We start from the raw sequence: 19,712 nt of genomic DNA on the forward strand, positions 1-19,712 counted from the left end.
AAACTGAGGCTAAGAGATGGGAAGGAATTATGAGCACAGGACAGCACCAGGCCAGGGAGAGCTGTGAACTGCTGTCTCCTGTGGCTCAGCAGCCCAGTGAAAGCACCCACAGCTGGTAAACTGCTCCATCCACATATCAGGGGGTTGTTGATCCTACATAATCCCTGTCTGATGTGCTGACCAGCCTACTTTCAACAAACTGTACCCCAGACAGCAAGACGAGACCTTTCTTCCTGCTAATTTGTGAGTCCTGTCCTCTAAATCTTTCCATTTCCCATCAGTACATCCCCTTCCCTCCCTTTTAGCCACATCTGCATCTCGCATTCCTTTATGCAACCTCGGAGCGCCTTCCTGCTTCTGCCTTTTCTCTCTCCCCTTTCTAGGCTCACTAGAGGTCTGGAGGGGTGTTAAGTGTCAGGAACAGTAGGCAAGAAGGTGACAGGTAAAGAAGCTCCTCAGGTAAGGATTGAGATGGAGAGATGTGGTCTCATGCTGTGAGCTTGCTCCCTCCTACATTGCAAGTCCTGCTGATTAAAAGAGCATAGCTGAATTGTGCCAACGTGGGATGAGGGAGAGCTAAGGCTGGGGATTTGCACCCTTTCTTTCAGGTTAAGTGAATTTTTCCAGGATGTGAGAGTCTGCTTCTGGATTATTAATTTTCTGTGAACAGTGGTGTGGAAGCTGCTGGGATATTTACTGCTTTTCACATATGGACTAGAGAACTTGCACAAAGACAACTCGAAAGGCAATTTGCCATTCCACAACAGTAGCCAACAAGGGTTTTCCCGTGATAAAAGTCGTTTGCTCTGTTCCACAAGGCATTTTTTTCAGTGATTCTTCCAATTAAAGGAATGTTTGTCCAGGAGGATGACGAATTGTATCACAACAGGATTTAGGTAATATAGCCGAGATCAACCTACTGTTGCACTGAGCCCTGTGGTTACCTACGGTGAGACACTGCCCTCTCTCACAGAAATGAGACTCGATTCTACGCATATTTAAGTGCTGACAGCCCCCGAAGCATTTATTTGGACGTCACTGTTTAGGTGAGCAGCAGAGCCACGGGAGAATCTCAGGCTGTAAAGTGGAGGGATAAAGGTGGCGCAGAGTCAGTGGCAGAGCAAGGAGGAGACTCCGATTCCCGGGGGCTGCTGGAAAGGCAAAGTGACCCCGACTTTGTAGCCAGGGAAACACCGGCTTTCATTTGGAACATTTAAACCAAATTTGTGAAGATGATGAGTTATTGATAACCCGCAGGACTGCGGACATGCAATAAGAGGAGTGGGGAGGTTACGGTCTCAGCCCCCGCTCCCTTCTCAAGTTGCAGCTGTCTCCGAAAGATGCTGCGAACTCCGGCCCGGCTGCGAGCCAGGAAACATCTCCCGCGTCTTCCCTCGGCTGAGCAGCGAGCAGTCGGATGCTGAAATAAGGTCAGGGCTCCGTCAGGCTATTAAAAGCCCGGGCTGAGCGAGGGCTCTGTCTCCGGAAGGCAGCGCGATCTACCCCGGCGGCAGCAGCCCGGTGCCCGGGAGGGAGGGAGGGAGGGAGGAGAGGGCAGCTCTCCCGAGCAGCTCCGGCTCTGCGCTCCCGCTGGGGTCAGGGACCGCGGGGAGCCACGGGAGGATGCTCCGCTGAGATGGAAGAGACGCCGAAGCCGTAACACCGTGCTTCCTCGCCAGGCCTTGAGGAGGAGGAGGAGGAGTGGGAGGGGAGTTCCAAAGCCACTTTGGGCGCTGCGCCGCTACGTGCGGGAGTCTGTGCGGAGCATCCTCCTGGCAGCCTGAGCTCCGGGCGCTCTCCCCGCTCCCCCGTGGGTGATTTCCCCTTCCCCGCACGCTGCTCCTGTCTCCGCAGCCGCTGCCGGGCGAGGCGGCCGCCAGGTGAGCGGGAGCGGGGCCGGGGCGCTGCGGGCCGGGCTGGGCTGCGGCCGGGGTTCCCTCCGGCTGCCCGGGAACACGGAGCTGAGCCTGAGGCTGCCCTCCGGGAGGTGCCGGGCCGGGCTGCAGGCGGGCTGCCCGCGGCTGTCGGGGCCGGGCGCGGCTGTCCCGGGCGGGGGGTGCGAGATGCGCGCAGGGGGGAGGCAGCTGGGAGAGAAGCATCGCTCCAGCTGCCAGGTAACTTGTGTTTCGGAGCGCAGTCACCGCCGGTGTGGGGCTAACAGGGGTTTGTCTGTTCCCCAAGAGGCCGCAGGGGCTGCCCGGCCGGAGCAGAGGGATCCCCACGCCGGGGACCCCCGTGCTGGCGGTGTTCCCGCTTCCCAGAACGCCTGCAGCGAGCCCGGGGGCTGGGCAGGCTCCGGGAGAGCGGCTGCGAGGCTGTCAGTCCGGAACACTCCAAGGATCGATGCTGGAGTTCAAGCGGTCTCTGCACTGGGCTGTGTGCGCGAAATTCATTTACTGCCCCCGTTACTCCAGGGGTGAGGGTGCCGCAAGCAAAGGGTCAAACTTACTCTTTAAATGTCACTCTTTTTTTTTTCTTTATTTTTCTTTTAAAAAGTGTTTATAATTTCGGCTACCGATTTTATAGCTCCTGAGATACTTCCATTTCCCAGAGCAGTCGGTTGCCCACCACTGGCACTTCCACCTTCTTGAGTGGGAGGATTTACTTTCTTTAAAAAGGAGCTCTAACAATACTCGCTCCTTTCAGCGAGGCACGTGTCATCTCCTGACCCCAGCAACTTCACTCTGACAAAAGAAAAGCTGGAAATAATCACTTAAGAGATGCGACTTTGCCTGTTTCAACAAGTTGCTTTGTTCTCTGCTCGAGTAATTTCCTCCAAGGCGCGTGGTCATTGTCGTTAGCAGAGATGGGGTGATACGAGTGATGTTAAACCTGCAGTCACCGGGGATTAATGCACGGGCATGACATCACCGACAGCCAATGAGGGCATGGGTTTGGACACGTACTGACCCAAACTGGCTTCCAAAGTGGTGATCCTGCCGTGCTCCTGGGGAATAGCGCCAGTCTGTGCAAACGGTGAGGTTTCCTGGCACGGTGTCACTGTGTTTGTTCCTCAGCCTTGTGTCTTCCTCTGAGATAGTCAACAATCCATGAAGCGGACACACGTGTGTGCTCAGTCTGCTTGGTTAAAGGCTTCACTTCTTGGGAAGAGATTATTGAAAAGGGGCAGATCAGTGCCCTGGCACAGGGGGAGCTGATGTGGCTGAGCTGGTCGCTGGCAGAGTGGAAACAGCCAGAGAGTTCGCAGCCCTTGTGGCAGCAGAGCTGCTGGGCAGCGTGTTGGAGCACGCAGTGCTTTCACCTGGAGTGAATTGCTTTCCTTTGCCTGATTGCTCGGAGAAGAGCTGCTCCCGGGGAGGTGGGCACAGACTCGCTGAGGGTGAGGAGGGACACCGCGCAGCCAGGGGGATGCTGCCGTGGCTGGTGGGGCAAGAAAGAGCCTTGCCCAGCTGTGCCAATGATTCCCGCTGTGCTCTCACCCTCACCTTGGTGCCTCCGTGCTGCCAAGGCGCAGCAGGTCTGAAGCTCTCGGCCTCAGTTCCTGTCCCTTTGCCTTAGGGTTGCTCAAAAACTCGGGGTAGCTTTTGGAGAATCACAACAGATGTTGCCTGGCATGGTCTGGCTCCTGAAGTGTTCGTTTTGGAGTTCAGGCTGCCTCTTCTGTCTAATGTTTCCTTAACCTTCATCATTTGCTGCAGACTCATCCAATTCCCCTGCAGGTCAGGCAGGAGCTTCCCCACAGGCTGTGCAAGACCCTTTTTGTCACTACCCCAAATATTTGCACTCAAATCACTTCTATTCCTGTTTGCTAGAATTCTCAATGCTAAACCATAAATTTTTGGGTCCAGACTTCACCCCTGAAGTCTTTCAATATTTTTGGTTGTGTTTTGTATGTAGGTACACACACACACAGAGTCTCTTATCAGTGCCATTGCATCGATAGCCCTTTGCATGGAGGGAGCCACACAGAATATTAGCAATATGACTGACATGCCTCAGAGCTCTGTGTGAGATCCTTATGCCTTCATTGCCAATAAGACGTGACAGGATACATCTAATGAATTACCTTTAAATTAGAAAGCAGTAAACAAGCCATTATTGGATTAGAGGAATATTAAAATTAGAAGAACGTAACCGTCTTTTGATATCCTGTGGCATATTTTTACCAGCTAGGAAATGACATGGGGAGCTGCAGAGAGAGAGAGGGTCTCTAGAGAACTGTAATGATTTTCATCTGTGTGAAATAGATTTTTTTAAAATGTTATTACTTAGTGTCTTATGTTCAGATGATGCTGTAGCAGATTTTTTTTTTTCCATTCTAGTTTCATATTGATGCTTGATATATTTGTCTGAGTTACCTCAGTGCTTGTGGAAGGTACAGGTTTGACGTACTCTGATAGCTAAAATCTCACAATTAATGAAGAAAAACACGGGCAAAAGGAAATAAGAGTCTTGGTGACAGATTTTAGTCCAATACTGAAGAGCCTTTCCAGGGTGCAGAGATTGTCTGGGTTCATGCCACTTTTTCCATGGCCCGTTTCTTCAGCTGTTTAGAAGGCTGCTCCAGCTCTGGTGATTGGGGAATATTATTTAAATTGCATAAAAAATTCACCTTGACTTCCCTGAATTTTATATAAATTGCTGAGAATCCACCAGTTCTCCTGGTCTCACAGCTCAGGTGCAGGTGTTGGCTGTGCTGCTTTCAGATGTGATTGCTCTGGATTGGATCTGAATTGGCAACTGGTTGGTGGTACTTGGGAGCAGCCCCTGATCTCCCCATGCCAATCTTTTATTAATTGAAGGCCAGCACCTGCTGTCCTCTCTCAGGCAAAGCTTCCCAATTAAGGACTGGGCTGAGAGTGAAAAGGGCAGAATTTGGCCAGTACCCCTCCAGTGTTAGGAAAAAATTGTACATGGAGAAGTAAATAGTAAAATACTTGATGGAAAGCAATTAATTCTCAGCCTTGTGTAAAATAAAGTTTCTTATAACATCTTGAAATTATTGTTGTTTTGTAATTCCACCTACCTAAGTTGGCCATTGAAAAAATGAGCTCTAAATCTAGAACTAAACTTGAATTTATGAGTGCAAAAAATTGTTTTCTTTGGACTACCAATATTTTATAACTCTTTAAGAGCAATCTTTTATTCCTTTAAACTCACTGTCAATATGAATATGGAGCAGCAAGATACCTTTGTGTCCTAAGCCTCATTCCAGTCTCTGGAGGAAAATCTTGAGCACAATATTTTGTCCTGGATTTTGGAAGCACACTCAGAATAAAGATCTTTCCTATACAAATACTTTTCATCCAAGGTATTGGATTCTCCTTGTCTCTCTCTCAGAGTTTATGGCCCTGGGACTCCTTTTCTCAAGGTCTAGTAGAACTCCTTCAGCATCTCTTTTCCCCTTTGAAAATGCGATAACCATCACGCCGGCGGCTGCTTTGAAGCCGGTGCCAGCCCTGCAGATCAGGAGATCACAGCACACTCTCACCTGGGGTCAGGCAGCTCGGGCTGAGCTGCTTTGCAGTGCCAGAGCATCCTGAGTGCTTGCAAGGACGGGATTGTGTCAGACTCAGGCACTGAAGCCTCTTTGCTATTCTGAAGAGGCTTGTAAGGAGGAACAAAGCACTGCGGATTTCACCCGTTTTGCTCTATTTTATATTTTCCAGCAGTTATTTTGGAAAGGCTGTGAGCTGAAAGGCTGATTTTCTCAGACTTGGTACAACTGTGCCAGAGTAAAGCTCAAATGAGAGAAAGTAGCACCGGGTATCTCTGTGACTCCAAAGGTGACCCGTTGTTTTTATTCCCCTTTCTGTGGTGTTTCAATTTCAGTTATGCTTTACGGGAACATCTGTGAATAAAAACTCTGCTGGGGTCAGGTCTTTCTACTAGAAGGATATTTCCCTCTGCACAACACCAGTACAAGTTTTCTCCCTCCTTCCACAGCAGTTTTGCTACATGTGCTGTGAGGTATAACAAGGATAAATACATTAAGGGGCAGCAATCCCACCCTTGGTGTTACAGGATGGTAAAAGGTGGTTAAAGAATTTACTCCCCAGCCCTCAGTGCAGAGCTCTTGCCCCTTTTTTATTCTCCAGCCTCTTGCCAAGTATGACTCAGTCATGTGCTACATCCCTTTGAGCTGAAGAACATGGAATCAGCTTAGACTTTCTGGTTCTGGAAGCAACAAACCTCTGCCTTCAAGAGGAAAGAGGAGAACTCAGTGCTTTAGCTCTTAAAGTATTTGTAGGCTTTTTTTTTTTTTTTTGAGCCTGCAAGAGGCTGCTAACTGCTAAACCAGAATCATTTGAGTAATGCCTAGACATGGGTAAACCAATTAAGAGGAGTTCTTTCAGCTTTTTAAAACAAATTGCAAATTTCAGGTTCATATTTGCATAATTCAGGTTATTAATTCATGTGTTTGCATTTCCTAAACTGCGTGCCAAATTCCCATTTGGCGCAAGCTTCAGAGCGTTGATCTCAGTGTAAAGGGGAAAAGGTGGAAATTGAGTTGTTGTAGGAAGCACTAAGTGATTTTTCTTTCCAACAAAATTAAGTGAGCTTCTATTTTTTTTTTTTTGCTGCGTCAATTCATTGTCACCTTAAGCATTCAGTGAGAAATCCAGAAATTCTTAATTGATAGGGTACCAACCTCTCCTTTGTGCATCTCTGGGATTTCTACATATTGCAAGTTAATAAAGCTTCCAGCATCCATTCTGTGCATGTGTAATTAAGGAGTGACAGTGCCTCGATGTCCTTTGCTGTGCTGTGTGGATTCCAGTGGTGAGGATGATGGTATTTTGTGCTGTTGAGCACAAGCAGGAACATCCCTGCATGAGTGAATCCGTTTGTAGGACCAGGCTGTGGCTGCTTCAGTCTGGAGAGCAGTTACCCTCGGATTTTCCTGCTGCTTCCATTACTCACTGAGAGTTATGTGTGTTTGTGATAGTCTGATCAGCAAGCACAAGTGTGTTGCAGATGCAGATATATTGGGAAGTACAGTGGTTTACATTAATGGCAAGGATTTATCTTGTTGCAGTGTTGAATTTATGATGCCGAGCTGTGATATTTCCCTGTTTCAAAAATGTTATATTGCAGCGGGCTGATATCAGGGTGATAAAATAAATGTTTCTTTTTTAATTCAAGCCGCTGTAAGATGCTAATAATGCTGGAGACAGGAAGAGAAATGCCACGTTTCAGAATTTAATGTAATGCATCCGTATTACAATTTCCTGGCAAAATTAACTTAGCTTGGACTCCTAAATGAAACTTCTTGTTATGTTTAAGGTATTAAACAGGTGTGGTTGGGTTCTTTAATGGAAGTATGGTTCTATGACACAAGTAGGGGGGTGAATGTGCCCTGCCTAAATTAGTCTTTGGGACTCCGTTCCCTATAATTCACAAGGGCTTGTAGTGACAGGAAAAGGGGGAAAGAGAACAGGTTTAGTTTGAATATTGAGAAGAAATTCTCCACAGTAAGGGTGGTGAAGCCCTGGCACAGGTTGCCCAGAGAAGCTGTGGCTGCCCCATCCCTGGAAATGTAGAAGACCAAGCTGGATGGGGCTTGGAGCACCCTGGCATAGTGGAAGGTGTCCCTGCCCATGGTGTGGTGAGGTTTGGAACTCTAAGGTCCCTTTCAGCCCATATAATTTCGTGATTGTAGGATAATTCTGAAAAGAAAGTAGAGAAGCTCTGGCTGCTGGTGATGGTCTCTTCACAGGGCATTCGGGAGCCAGTGCTCCTTGCTGGTTTCCTTCCCAATTCCTGGCAAAGGCTCAGCAGGCAGGGTTACTAGGGAGGAAGGAGGGCTCATCTCTTCCTCTTTGCTGTTATCTCCTCCTCTGGCCAGTGCCAGGGTCTGTGGCAATGCCAGGGCTGTACTCAGGACTCCCATTTGCCTTATTCCTAGAAAAAGTAAGAGAAAAAGCGTGAAGGTGTTAACACTTCATAGTGTTAATGACAGAAATGTTGTGGCTGCCTTGCTTTGGGGCATTGCTTCCTCCCCAAGGAAAACTGGGATGCAACTGGAATTGGCTCAGCTTGGATCCAGGCAGGTGTAAAAGCCTGATCCTGGCTGTCTGGTGCTGGCTTTGTCACTGCTTGTGCTGAGCACTGCCAGTTTAGTGGCTCTGAAGCACCATGGTTGGAAGTCAAGTGCTATGAAAATTTCCCCAAACACAGATCTACAGCAGTGAGAGGACCTGCACATAAACCAGGCCACTGAGTCTCAAAAAGGAATAGTTATTTTGTGGAATACAGAGAGATTGCCTTGTGTGTGTGTTCCTGTTACGCTGCCCAGTTAAACAGTGCCTCTGAACCTCTGAGTTAATCTCATTGTTTGGAAGCACATCACAGAGTAATTGAAATTGGGTTATTTAACTGCAGAGTACTGCTGGAGTAAGAGTTTAACTGTGGAAATACCTGCCAGTTATGTGGTGTATGGGCTTAACTGGGGCTGAAGGAGGAAAAAGCAAAACAATTATTTTAGTACTAAACCATCCCTGCATTTTTGGTGGGCTGCTGAAATGATTAATTCTGCTTCTGTTTACCAACAGATCTGTTTCTGTTCAGGGACCACTGAAAGAATAAAACTTTGTTAGATCAAATACCTTTTAAAAAACTGTACTGATTGTTTAATTTAAGAGAGTATCAGGTAAAAAAAGGACTATCCTTCCTTTTCTACACCAAATTGTCATGGAGAGATTGATCTGGGGTGAAGTGGGCAACTTCTGGCAGAATGAGTGTAACCTTCCACCTGAGAAATGACACTTGGTTAGGTGTTTGAAATTAATTGGTATATTGAGCTTATCCACCCACTTAAGAGCATTTCCCTTCAGCACAGTTCCTCCTTGCAATGTTTCTAATGTATTTTTTGTGACATATATTTCAGTTTAACGACAGAAGAACAGTCACAGAATCTGTAAACATTAAGAATATTTACTGTTTATAACTCTGAAAAAGGGGCAGCCACTTCAAATACAATCAGTACAGCCACTTCAAATACAATCAGTACAGCCACTTTAAATACAATTGCTCCCCCTCCAGTGTGTATCACTCACCTGTGAAGTGCTCCAGGTGAGATTCCCTCACTGGTTGCACCCCAGACTGAGGTGCAGGGTGCTTTTGGGTGGATGAACAGGGAGCTGCTTCCTCCCAGTGTCTTTGCAGACAGCTCTAGGAATGAGAAGGAAAACAGATAATTCAAGCAAAACTCCTGGGTTTTGCATGCGTTAAACACCTTTTTTCTTGAATATCTTCTTCAGCAATGGATAAACTATTACTGCTAAATCTTGCTTGGAAATGTAGTAGAGACAGTCAGCTCTTTGCAATTAGCATATTTGGAATATACATAATTGTATTATGGCTAAAGATCTGATCTACCTTCTGTGCTTTCCTCATGTAAGAGGAAAAAATAAAGCATGAATAAAGCCAAATTAGTCTTATTTTAAATGCTTTTTTTTTCCCCAACAGAAGAAACATCTTCTGTTACAATTAATGAGCACTGTTGTCTTTTGTTTAAAGTCTTTGTTACAGAGGCTTAGAGCAAAAGGGCTTTAATAATAAAAAGGCCTTCTTCTCTGGAATATCTGTCTGATAATAGCCTGTATGATTTAGGAATAATGCTGGAAAATAATTGGCTTTCAAACGAATAATTTTCTATAACTAATTGGAGGGCAAGTGGAAAATCTGCATCCTCCAAATAAATGTATTGTGTCTCTTTAAATACCCAAACAATTTTTCCTCCTATTTTTCCACCCTCAAGACAAAAATAACATCAAATCTCATTCAGGTTGTACTTAAATATGACCAAACTGATAATTACATTATTACAGAGAAGGGCAGGATAGCTGGAGGATATGTACAAGGTGCATTAGTACTGCAAATAGAAGCTGATTTACTTATTGATAGTGGAGACACGTTTTAGTCACTTTATAGAATTAACAATTGATCAGCTTGTTAGGTTCTAGTTCTTCATAAGCACAGCATGTTTATTCATTATTGTCATTACATGGTGCAGGCAGCCGAGGTCATGATTAGCAAGGCAAAAATCTAAAAAAATTTAAACTTCATTAAACCTAACTTCTGCAATGGGCAGTTTCTGAGCAATGCACCAATTCTCACTTCTCTTACATAAATATAACTTATACCTGCCCGGCTAATTTGCATTTCATTAACATTTTTCAGAACCATCTATTTGTTTTGCCAAATGCCAGCGATCCAGGCTTGTAAAACTGTAATAAGATGGGCAACATAAAAGCATTACTTTCAAATTGCCTTGGTCACTGTAAATATCCCCCAATCTGCAGCACTGGAACTGATAAACGTAGCACACTGCAGGAGGAGAATGGCAAGATGTTATTCCAATAAATATATCCATGATTGTTTGTTACTAAGGGTAAGTTATGTTTTGTAAATCAGCATTGACTTGGGCTTGAGAGCAAACCCGATAGCAAAAATCCCCACAGAGGCTTCTCCTGCTGTATATGACTAATATATTAAAGAAGATAAATAGTCATTTTTAAAACTTATTACACTGTAGGATTGAACACAAGGGGAAACCATTTCACAAATCTGAAGCTTAAGGTCACCTTGAGAAGAAAAGGACACTCTAGATGACTAGGAAAAGTCTGTTTCCTCCAGAAATTGAGATTCAAAGTTTACTCCTTTCACAGTGTCTTTTATAAAGCTTTAGAATCCCAAGTATAAAAACCAGAGTCTGTTTTGATGTGCAAATATTTCAAAACTGTGTAGTGGATAGGCATTTAGACACTGCATCTAACGAGTGCTACAGATGAGCTCCCAGTCTCAGTAATAAAGAAAACGCAGAATAATAATTAATAAATAATAAAACAGAGAATATAAAGCTTTTTAGCCAGTGGTTTTTATAATATAATCCAGAATTAAGGCTGAACTTTCTAAAACATTTCATTAGACTGTTTCAATAATTTTGTACCTTTTCCTTTTTTCTTTATAAGCATTTAAAAAAACCCATGATGCCTCTTTTAGTCATACTGAACACTATTAAGCTTTTAGTTCATAATTCAGACTTTTAGGAGTATGGAAATGTGTTCAATAGCATTTTCTTAGGGCTTGCTAATAAAGTTAATGAATTTTTTTTCTATTAGTCAGTCCTAGCATAGATAATACTGCTCCCTTGCTTGAGCTGTAGCAAATCAGGACAACATTGATTTTCTTTAAGAGATGAATAATGAAAGACCTACATTCTTAAATATGTAGATAAAGATAAGTAACTTAATTAAAAAATTATCAGTGGAAGGTAGTAAGATGAATTAGCTGTTTTAATTTGTTGTATATGTCAATAAGCTGTACCATAACCCGGAGTTTTGCATAAAATCCATTTATGATATCTTTTTCTCCAATTTTCAGTGTAATTTCATAGTGTCTTTGGCTGCTAATTCTTTTGGAAATCGCTCATGTCTCAGAACATTAAATTCTTGGAGCTATCTGCCCTAACTTCAGCAGTGCAGGTGTTGACTCTGCAGATGTTTGATGTCCAGAGCAGTGCAGCCTGATGAAAATAGCTCTGCCCTGATCAATAGTGATGTTTACAGCTCTGTCCTCGGCGGTGAAGTCAGGTTACAGAGCCTGATTGTTTTTCCAGTGACTGGCAAATTCTGCTGTTTGATCACATGTGCTATGAATATCCCAGCTGGCGAAATTCCAGGCTAAATTGCTTGCTATTTTTTGACTAGCTTTACAAATGACACATGATGAGAAAAGGGACGGCTCGGGGCCTCCGTCTCTCATCCAACGCTGCTTTTAATATCGAGGAGGCACCATCAGGGTGCACAGGGCAGAGGAGGAGCTGGGAGGAGGAGCTGCTCTATTAAGATGTGGTGTTATTAAAAGAGGAGACAAACAGCCTGCTGCTGGAAGGGCTCCTCTGTGTCTCACACTCAGGGTTTTTTTTCAGTCTCGTATTGATGGAGCAGGCACCCACAGCAGTCCCACGTGATTCTCTGGTGGAAGCGATGCTGTGCATGGCTCTGCACCTGGAACAAGGCTTTCACAGTCCTCACGCTTTGATTCCAAGGGACTCACCAGTCCTGCTGGTTTTCAGGCTTGAATCTCAAATCTCAGTGCAGCTACAAATGCATCATTTGCCAAGCATGGCTGAGCTTCTGCCTCAGGCTCTTGGGTCACTGCCTTTCTGTGGCAAATGCATTGTCCAATAGCTGGGGTGGAGTTCAGTTTTTCCTGTCTTTTTTAGACATCTCTGTTTGGTTTCTAGGCTCGGAGAGAGATGCTTTACAGAGATCTGCAGATTTTGCCTTCTCCTAACTCAGGGCTGCTCTGTGCACTGAGAAAAAAGGGACAGCCCGTAGGTGGGCCATACCTGGGATGGGAAGGGGCTGGGCAGGCTTTGTAAGATCTCTGGTGAAGCATTGCTTGGCAGACAGGAGAGATTTGAACAGGATGTCTCTGTAGAGCTCCCACAGGATAATTTGACTGTAAAGTGTGATTTGGACAGCAAATTTTACTCTTTCTGCTCCACCCAGCAATGCCCTGCCAAACTGCAAAGTGCTGGGCATACTCTGGTGCTTCAGGCTTGACTTTGTTTTACCTTCTTTTATTAATTTAACTTACTTCAGCTCTTGGTTAAATGTAATATTTGTGTCTCTGAGATGAGTAACAAACACTGTGCCACACCGTGGGTCTTGCTCTGTTAGGAGTCATGGATGGGAGTCAGTGTTTCTTGTCCAAAACAGGACTTTCAGAATCAAAGAGCCAAGGAAAGTTAATTGTCTGTATTTTTATTACACAGCAGATCTTTCTTAGAGATAATTAAAAAAAAAATCCTGTTCCTACTGCAAGATCACTGAAATTTACAGCAGAGATTGTTCCTGATCCTATGTACCAGGGGAGCAACCTCTGGATTTTCCCTTTCACTCATGGTTTTTGCTCACCACTGTGCAACACACAGCCAGGACCTGGCTGTGGCTCCGTGTTTTGGGACACGCACCTCAGGACATGAGTGGCCAGGGGTCTCTGGTAGGTGAGATCTCCAGGGGATCCCAGATAATCTCCAGCTGCTTCCAGGCTGTTGGAAAGAAGCTTGAGCTTCAGAGAGCTCTGCTGACTTCTCCTGAGAGGAGAACAGGAAACTTCAGGAAGCAACTCTTTCCACTTAGGGTGACAGTCACAGGAACATTCCATTGTTAAATTAGACATTTTTCATATTCTTGAAGACTAAATGCTGAGACCTCCAGGTTAAAAAGGCAATAGATTATTTATGCTGTGCTGCTGTTCTCAGGTGATAAATTGGATGGTGCTGTTTCAAGCAGTGAAATAATTAAGAATTCTGATACAATTGAGAAGTCAAATTAGAAAGGATAAAATCATGGCTTAAGAAACCAACTGTCTTTGGCTGGAGAGTAAAAATAATTTAAAATGATAAACCATACTCTCCACTGGCCATTTATTCTGGTTTATGCAGCAATATCAGTGTTCCAAGTGGGTTCTTCTGTCTTTCTGACACACAGCTGCTACAAGACACTTTATACTCACAAGTACTCCTAAAATCATACCATCTGAATGAAGCTGAACAAATAAATACCCAAGTAGCTATTCTATTTGCTCAAAGCCATCAACCTAGAAAAAGGACCAGGAAGGTAAAATAAGGGTGATTGCACTCTCTGGAAAATGTCCTTTGGGTTTGGCTCACCAAACAATTTCTGTGAGCAGAGAAGTGAATTTTTGACGTTGTCTGTCAATTTTAAGGGAGGATAGAGGTGGACAGGACGTCATCCACGGTTTAAAACTGGTGTATTAGACTAAAGTGGCAGTACATAATTATGTGAAAACATGTGGGGTTTGTTTAGTGCAAGGCACAGTTCTAAATTAAGTATATACATCTTCCTTTTTGGATGGTACCCTCTGGTGAGTGAAGGTTTGGCTGCCTGCAGCCTCTCTTGCTAATCTTAGCCAAAACATTTGTCATTTGCCAGGAGTGGTTTCAGTTGGTGAGGGGAAAATATAAATCCAGTAAGTAATTTTTTCTGTATTTTTCTTTAAATTAGTGTTGCTGTTTCTCATCTAATTAATGACCAGTACTGAAGCAGAAGACTTAAATTCCTGCTCTGGTCCTGAGATGTAGCACATTTTTAACTAAGCAGTTTTTAATGTAAACCAGTCCTGTGACTGTCTTTGCTGTCTTCCTGTTGCCAGGCCGTGGAAATTCTGTGTGCAATAACCCTGGAATTGGAACCAATGGTTCAAGCACTCCATGGGCCTCTTTAAAAACCTCTCTCACAGGGCAGGAAACTCAGGTGGGAACAGTTAAACTGAGAGAGTTCCACTTTTGTGTTCCAGTTCATCAATCTTTAAAGAGACACTATTAGGTCAAGTGGGTACAACAGTGATCAATGGACAAGAGGAATCCCTTTTTAAAGTAATCACAATTCATCTCCAACGGGCAATAGAGAAAGCAAAATAAAAAGATACAGCCACTGGGGTCCTGGTGGGGGAGAACTTCATTAGCTGAGCACTCAGACAAACTTTAGAGAGCTCTCCCTTAGAGTCCATAAAGGATTTGCAGTCCATTACTTTTTTGGAGGGCAGGTTCCCTGCAATGTGCAGTGACAAAACCTGTCTGTTCCCCAGTCTCTTGCCAAAGGCTCCTTGTTGTGCAACTGCACCCCAGGAACACCCAGGAATTGCCTGGCCATCACCTGAAAGGCAAATACCTGCAGGGCAGGACAGCAGCAGCTGTCTCAGGACCCTGCAAAGTGCTCATGGTTGATTTTATTTGAGTTACATTTGAATTACAAGCAGTGCACTATTAAAACTCTGTGGTAGTAGTAAATGAGGCACATTGAGGGGATATTTTAATGGCATTTCTGGTAAGAAAACTTCTGGAAGGTTGTACCTGAGCTGAAATGACTATTCAGTTGCCCATCTGAAATCACAAAAAGTGATATTTGAGATGTTTCATACCTGTTGCTAATTCCAATATAGTTGAAATTTGGAGGTTGCTCTCTCTATTGTAGTTAAGTTTGAGTACTGTTTCCCACAGGAGAGAAATTCACAGACTATTTACTCAAAAATGGAAAAAACGTGTGCTGAGGGGATCTGAAAGCCAGGGTTCTGTGAACAGTCAGAAATCAGAGAAATGGAAGACTCATGCAATCCATTTCCTTACAAAAATATTCAGCAGAAATATCCAAGTGCCTGCCCAGGGTGACTGAAAATACTTCTTCTTATTCAGGTGCCAATATCCATAACCTCATACAAATTCAGGAAGCACAATCCAACTTCTGGCAAACAATAACTCATTGCTAAAAGAGAGAACTTAATGTGCCACTATGTTAACTTTTTTTTTCTGTGAATCTTGAGGTGCATTTTTTTTTCCCCCCCATAAAATCTCAGTTTCCCGGATGAAAATAATTGGAGAAGATTTTCCTTTTCTGTTTTCTAATTATTTTTAAGAGAGTTAATAGCTCTCTAGCAGTGATGAGAAGCTGATTAAAAGCTGATTGTTGTCTACCCTGAAAATAAACAATCAACGATTTGTTACTTTCAACAGATCTCACATCTTTGAGGCAATCATAATTGCCTGCAAGAGAGGCAGGGGAAGTGGGGGGAATCTCATACTTCATTTCCAACCCTGAGCATTTCAAAGCATAATCAAAATTACACCACTTACCCTCCCCCTTGCTCTTCCCATCATGCACATGGGTACATGATCATGAAGAGACTTTTGCATGAATGAAGAACAGGAAAAGAAAAATCCATCATAGGCAGATTGGGAACCGAAAGTCTGAAGTTCAGGCTTCTCTGAGTTCTGTGAAAAGGGTTATTATTAAAAAAAATAATAAAAAAATAAGGAGAGAAAAAAAACCCATATAAAGAAGAAAGTTTCCAGCCTTAGCCATGAAGAGGATGTGGTGTTGCTCATTCAAAGCCTGGCTGGGGTCATACTTCAGCCAGAGGTACTGGCTGAGCCTCCTGCATGGAAACACGTTCCCTCAGCTGGGACAGGTGCTGGAAGGAGGACCCTCTGACAATCCAGGTACTTGAGAAGGAAACACTGTGTTAACTAACACCTCTCTTACTGTTTCTGAAGAGCAGTTTTCAGCTTTTTGTGGCTTCTCTCCTCTCCTGGTAGTGCAGCCATGGAAAGGTGTCTGGGACCTTTAGAGGTTTGCTCCTTTTCCACTGCAACAGTACCCAGAGCTCTGTGTAGCTTCCTTGAGCCTGTGAAGGGGTAAGAACAGCATCAAGCAGATCAATAACCGGCTATGGCAGACCTTGTTCATGAGTGATCAATGGGTACCTCGGGGGGGCTCTTCCCCTGCCTCCCAGCCCTTTTTTAGGAGGCAAGCAGGAGGGTTGCTGCCAAGTTCTGCCGAGCAGGAGAACTTCCCAGAGGAGGCAGGGAGAGGGGCTGTGAAAACAAGAAACACAGAGGGCTGAGAATCACAGGGAAGGAGGCATGAAGGACTGGGCAGGAAGAGGAAAGGAAGGAAAGGGTGGAGGAAATTCCTTCTGGAAGTGAGGAGCAAAGTTTATGGGACTTCTGAAATGTCCTTGCATAAAGGAATGCAGTTCCTGGTATGTCTGGAAAATAGCTGGGAAAATAGCTGGGAGTGTTGCTTTGTGTACTCATATTGGGATTTAGAATTTTTCTGGTTACCAGCAGAAAGGCAGGACCTGCTGGAGGGATTTGTCCATCTGTGATGTGACACCTTTTACTTCTGAGTAACAATTGCCAAACCGGTGTGTCAGAAATCCTATTTTGGAATTCTCCTGCTTAGTAGAGCAATGTTTTTCCAGAGTGACTTGAGGAAGTTACTGATAAGCAAACAGTGTTTTCTAACATTGACTAAGAAGCTGATAGAGATCAAGAATCTGGGTTATAGCTGCCTGGTCTGTGCTTCCCTCATCCTATGCAAGTTTTATCCTTCATTATTGAGATTCTGTATGTTAGGGGCAGAATTTTAAACCACCCCAAGATGACTGTGTTGTTTTTGTTACCAAAATGGGAATACCAAAAATGCTCCCTTTTAATTTCCTAGCAGTTATCCTGTCCTGCCCCACGCCTGCCAGAGAGCAGGGACAGCTCAGCACAAGGTACTTTGCTATTGGGTTATGTAGTGGATAACACAGGTGCTAAAAAAAATGTGTGTTCAGCCTGTAATTACACTTCTGGAAATTTAGTGCTGTATTTATGAAATGCTTTTCCTTAGAATCTTTAAATAATTAGCTAATGAGTCCCAAGTGGAACAATTATCCCATATACCCAGACAGTGGGGATTCTTCATCAGCCAACGTGCATCCAGAGCTCATAAAACATGCTTGTGTTCTAAAAGCAAAGCTGGCTGGTCTGTGCTCTCCTCTTGGAGCTTTTTGGGAATTGAAACCAAAGCAGGGACCAGGTTACATTGGCCACAGAGAAATGGACAGGTCCTGTTGCTATCAGGGCCTGACACAGCTTAGGGAAGCATGAGTGGACATGCTGTGAGTGGGGTGTTTTTGGGATTCACAAGAGAAGAAAATATTCTAATGCAGTAGAACCAGAAATTACCTAATTTGTTTGCATGAGGAGCCTAAGAACCACAAGAATATACCTAAATACAACACACCCTGACTCTGCCTGCATGAAAAACCCAACATGTGCAGGAGGCATTTTCAGTTTGTTTCTGCCAGGATTTTCCTCCAGTAACCTCTGACTTGATTTGGGGTATTGAGGATGACACTGAACAGTGACTGACCACCTCACATTTATATCCCACTGTTTTTTTGCTCCAGGGCATAAAGGATATGTTGTCCTGTTACATACCCTGAGCAAACATATAATCCTCTCTTGTGGATGGAGAGGGGAGCCTTGATCATCCCACAAGTGTTCATCCAATTTAAAGAAATCTCCAGGAACCAGGCTCCATGAGATCTGGAGCAGTTTGTACCACTAATTTCCCCCACTCAGATACAGAAAGTTTCTCTTCATGCACACAATTAATCTTTGCAGGACACTGAATTTATTTTTATGCTATTTGCAATAGCTACAGAGAGCCACTTTAAATCCTGCCCTTCTTTAAAGAAAGCATGTTCAAGGAGACAGTTGACATGTCTCCAACAAACTCTCTTCTTGACTAAACAAACAGTTATTTTCACCTTTTCTTACCACTTGCTGACTCTCTTAATTTTCATGTTATTTCTCTTGGATTTCCTCTTATTCCTAATTTGAACAGCCACCCTTAGGAATTACCTGCTTCTTGCACATGAGCCCTGGGCTGGCCACCACACACCCAGAGTAGGGTGTGGGGCCTCCCAGTGCATTATCCAGAGGCACAAATGGATAGGAATTTTCCTCCTCCATCCTTTCCATCCCTTCCTCCCTCCTCTGAGTGACCAAAACAACCACCAGCTCACCTGGATCCCTGTTGAGGGGAAAGGAAGGTGAGTGACCTGCTCTATAGCAGGTCAGTTATCTTTGCCTTCCATGGGAGAAATTAAATTCCTCCATCAGCTCAGGGTGTAGAAAACAGTGTTTTATGGCTCAAGATACCCTGTGCAACAACTTTAATGCTTTGCTACCTAGCAGGCAAAGTTTACAGTAGGGGAAAATGTGTTTTTGCTGTGACTGAAGCATTCTGCTGGAGAGATTTCCTTCAAAGACATTTCTCTCCACATTTTTTTTTTTTTGCTTTAGATGGGAACTGCTCTGCTTTTGGGAGGGCAGCTGGGAGTGGAGCAGGGCACTGTCTCTGCTCTGTGCCCTCTTTGAACAGGCTTGGAGTAATTCCTGCTCTCCCTTGAACAAAGTGCCTGAAGCCTGCACACCTCTTTAGCAGGACTTGTGCAGGGGGGTTGGAGAAGATTTTGAGCTGCAGGGAGGGACTGAAAGAACCTGGATAATCACAAGGAAAAATTCTTTCTGATAAAGGTAATTGAAAGAGTTGAAATTCTGTGCTGTAATGAGATCTCCTGTGTTGGCTGTCCACATTGGCAAGTCTGTGCAACCTTGAAAATGAAGCCTTGACGGTGATACCTCCCTTTCCTGGAGTTTGGCAGAGTGTTCCTTAGTGGGGTGGTGATGAGTAATAAATAATGTATGGAGAAAAGGGTCTATTCTGCCTCCACTTGACAGAACAGCTGCACTTGGCCCTCTGAGCAGTCCTCTTGGTCTGGGTGGACCTCATCCTGGAGGAAAGATGAGAACTCTGTGTTGAGAGAGCAGAGGAAGCAACAGCTTTGATTTTAAACTCTCCCTTACTCTGCCTGGACTTTGGTTTTTCTGGCAGTCAGCCCTCTGCTCCTTGCTTGAATTTCTTTCCTGATCCTGTGCACTGCTCTTTCTGCTTCTGTGTGACCTGAGCTCTGCTGGCTCAAATTTGGAGGCCACAGACTCTCACTCAAAACGAGTCCAACTGAAAAACCTTTCCTTCCAACAGATGATCCACCCAAGTGGCTGCTGTGACTGTGGCACTTTTAACTGCTGAAGTCTGTGGTGTCTGGGCTGGAAAATTCAGGTGATTTAGGCACGTTTTGCAGGATATCCTCCCAGGGCATCATCTTTACATGCCCGCAACAGACAAAAGGTTTGTTCTCATGTTTAAAGGAGGTGGTGGAAGACTGATTTACCCTAGAGAATGCTGCTGAAGGCAGACTTGGTCCCTCCAAACCCATGGCACAGAGGGTGAATGTTTGTGTGTGGATGGTCTGGCTGCTGCTGTGGTCGATACCTCCTGTTATGTGGATATAACAGCAGCTCAGTTCTCCCTCCTCAG

At 44.5% G+C, this 19,712-nt stretch overlaps 1 protein-coding gene across 3 annotated transcripts in view; it reads left to right on the top strand.

Moving 5' to 3' along the window:
• Positions 1-201: 201 nt before the first annotated feature.
• TAFA4 (TAFA chemokine like family member 4) overlaps positions 202-19,712 on the top strand; it is a 69,520-nt gene continuing 50,009 nt past the window's right edge. Inside the window, exon 1 of one of the 3 annotated variants that reach the window (XM_038149302.1) lies at positions 202-1,430. The gene's annotated coding sequence lies outside the window, so the exon portion shown is untranslated. Of the gene's footprint in view, positions 1,431-1,450; positions 1,881-19,712 lie in introns of those variants that run through there. The other 2 variants (XM_038149301.1, XM_038149304.1) reach the window with 2 other exon arrangements.

The sequence above is a fragment of the Motacilla alba genome, chromosome 12 (genome assembly GCF_015832195.1).
Source record: "Motacilla alba alba isolate MOTALB_02 chromosome 12, Motacilla_alba_V1.0_pri, whole genome shotgun sequence".
Taxonomy (NCBI): domain Eukaryota; kingdom Metazoa; phylum Chordata; class Aves; order Passeriformes; family Motacillidae; genus Motacilla; species Motacilla alba.